Below are 3,093 nucleotides of genomic sequence, written 5' to 3'. Positions count from 1 at the left end.
GCACTCTGAGTCTGGTCTCTTCTCTGCTGAGATCGCTGGCGTCTAGAACGCTGATTGACCTGTATTCGCTCTATCTCTTAAGCTGCCTCTACCAAGGCTGAGAACTCTCTGAATCTGGAAGCTACCACTCCCATCTGAATCTCATCATTCAAGCCTTCTTGAAACTTCTTACACCTTTCGGCTTCTGTAGCCACTATCTGCTTACCATACCTGCTGAGTCTAGTAAATTCTCTTTCGTATTCAGCTACAGACATTTTGTTCTGTCGCAGGTATAAGAATTCCTTTCTTCTCGCATCTAGGTAAGCCTCTGTAATAAATTTCTTTTTAAATTCATCCAAGAAGAATTGCCAAGTACGCTGATCTGCTGTCACTCTCTGTTGGACAGTGGTCCACCATGTATATGCCTCCTCTATCAGCAATGAAGTGGCACAAACCAACTTGTCTTCTGTTGTACACTGCAATTGTTCTAGGACTCTCGATGTCCCATCTAACCAATACTCAGCAAGCTCTGGGCTATCATCTTTACTAGCTTTAAATTCCTTTGCACCATATTTTCTAAGCTTCTCCAGTGGGGGCTTTCTCTCTCTTTCTACTATTACGGGTGCTTGAGGCATCACTCCTGCAATCTGTTGAAAAGTGTCTGCAAGTTGCTTTAACAACACCTCTTGACCTGGTGCGCTTGGAGCCGCACCCTCCACTGCTCTGGAGGCGTGTGACTCACTTTCACCTTCCTGAGACATCCTCCTAAAATAATAACAACTGCTTAGTTCATCAGGGTAGTCATGGCATGTACATATACTGACTTATGCATTCAAGCCCGGGGAAATTTAAACCGAGGGCTCTGATACCAAAATTTGTAACACCCCTTCCCGGTCCACCCATAAACCCGAATGAACCGAGTCGAGATGCTACAAACTGGTTGACTGTATGGTCTGACATGCTGAAAACATACTGTATATTGAATATAATAACATGCTGGTACTGTTTCCAAAAATAATGTAATTTATATTTACAAAACATGATACAAGTTTACAAAATGAAATGGGCCCAACTGTGTGCCCTGTACATGCCATAAAAAGAAAAACAAAATGAGTTTCTACCCTGAAGACCGAGTCTTCTACAGATGAACTGCAGCAGTTGTACGCGGACTCTCTATGGACCAGTCTCAAAACCTGCGAATTAAACAGGTAACTCGCTGAGCAAATAATGCTCAGTGGATATCTCAACAAATAAAGAAACAATTAAACGCATACATATATAGAAGGAACCATGGAAACATATATGGCACATATAAGCTCACACATTATGATACTTTCATGATATCTTGATTATCTTTTGTACTGTTTATAATCCTGTATAATTCATGAAATGTTATGTCAAGATATCTGAATGGCTCCATAAGGTTATAGTGAAACCGAAGTGATAAGATAGACTGTATGAAACTGGGTGAAACTGTATGCTATAGGCCCCGAACTGGATTCGCCTATGCCAATATTGTCCGTTTTGGTGCCCCTAACCGGATTCGCACCGCACGGTTTAATCATATCCACTCAACGGCCTGTAGCCGGAGTTCCAAACTGTATGGGGAGCAGATCTGCTATTCTATGTCACGACATAGCCTTATCTACATGGTTTCTACCTAACCTCAATGGAGCTTAAGATTAGCATGTCAACAATGTAACACAATAGCACATAAATGGTTTCACAACGTCATCGTTCATCATATTGATTTGATTTCACACCATATGAATGCTTGTATGTTGTTTTAATCCATGTTCTTATATGATATTTTTGTTTTACAATGATTGGATGCATGCATGTTGAGCAAAGGAATGTAATTGTATAGAAAAAGAAGTCCAAAATGCATGAAAACACAAGTCGCGAGCGCGCAGGGAAAAGTCGCGAGCGTGAGATGCTTCCCAGGGAGAAGTCGCGAGCGCGTCTTCAAACCTCGCGAGCGCGAGAAGTGCAATCGAGAGTCAGAGAGGTTTCTGGCTCAAGTCGCGACCGCGCAGCACAAGTCGCGAGCGCGAGATGAAGTCGCGAGAGCGCTTGTGTGATTCGCGAGCGCGAAATGCGCAAACTGAGAGTCAGAGAGTTTTTGGCCCAAGTCGCAACCGCGCATGTGAAAGTCGCGAGCGCGAGATGTGCCATTTGAGAGTCAGAGAGTTTTTGGCCAAAGTCGCGACCGCGCATGTGAAAGTCGCGAGCGCGACTTGCTTTCCAGACCGCGCGGGCGCGCGACGTGTTTCCAGATTGTGCAGTCTGTGTTCGTTTGGCCATAACTCTCAATATACAACTTCAAATTGAATGATTCAAAAGCCCATGTAAAGCTAACACAGAAAGGAACAAATAACTCTTCTGTGACAATTCCTAATTCCATCATTATATGGGTTCAAAATCAAGATGAAGTTGCTGGTAACATTTCCAGCAAACTCTGTTTCCGCTTCATATATTCATCCCCTGTTTTCACATCATTTCCAGTACTTCCACCCAACAACAAGCAACATATCATCTCATGAGCAACACTCCACACAATTTTTCATGCAAAGAACATGGGAAATAACAAGAGATATCAAACCTGTCTTGCCACAAAGCTGGGGCTCTGTTTTAACTTCTCTTTTCTGCAACTTTGGAACTTTCTTCTCCTATACACAAGAATTCTCATAACTCATCTCCAATATAACTCAATTAAAGAGTGAATAACATATAACTTCAAGGAATTCTACTTACTTGGAGTGGACTTACTGCGTAACTTGCATGAAAAGTGCAAGGAAATGGAAGGGAAACTTAAGAAGAAAATGAAAAACGTGAAAATAGGAAAGTGAAAATGATAGGAACGGGTAGACTCTAGAAGAAGTGATTTGGCTGTGTAAACTCTCTAATTGGTACCTCAAGTATACAAAAGCTACAACTTACTACCCAAGCTATATGTTTGGAGGCAAACAAGTCCTAAACTTTCCATGCAAATAAGTCCACTTATCATCTCATGCTACCCCAACCGGGTTTGGTTCAACCCGACTCAACTCAAGAGGATGTTACATCCAGAACAAGAAAAAGTAAAACCAAATGTCAATTTGCAAAAAATTGAAC

At 42.0% G+C, this 3,093-nt stretch overlaps 1 long non-coding RNA gene across 1 annotated transcript; it reads right to left on the bottom strand.

The window, feature by feature from the left end:
• Nucleotides 1-982: 982 nt before the first annotated feature.
• Nucleotides 983-2,848, bottom strand: LOC149498366 (uncharacterized). Its single transcript, XR_016319782.1, has 2 exons — nt 2,582-2,848; nt 983-1,172 (listed from the first exon to the last, which is right to left on the bottom strand). It is a non-coding gene; the product is annotated as an uncharacterized LOC149498366 (long non-coding RNA).
• Nucleotides 2,849-3,093: the final 245 nt, after the last annotated feature.

The sequence above is a fragment of the Jatropha curcas genome, chromosome 2 (genome assembly GCF_041381405.1).
Source record: "Jatropha curcas cultivar XTBG-Jc1 chromosome 2, XTBG_Jcur_1.0, whole genome shotgun sequence".
NCBI lineage: Eukaryota > Viridiplantae > Streptophyta > Magnoliopsida > Malpighiales > Euphorbiaceae > Jatropha > Jatropha curcas.
The sequence above is the reverse complement of the archived record's forward strand: the minus strand, read 5'-3'. Positions and strand labels throughout refer to the sequence as shown.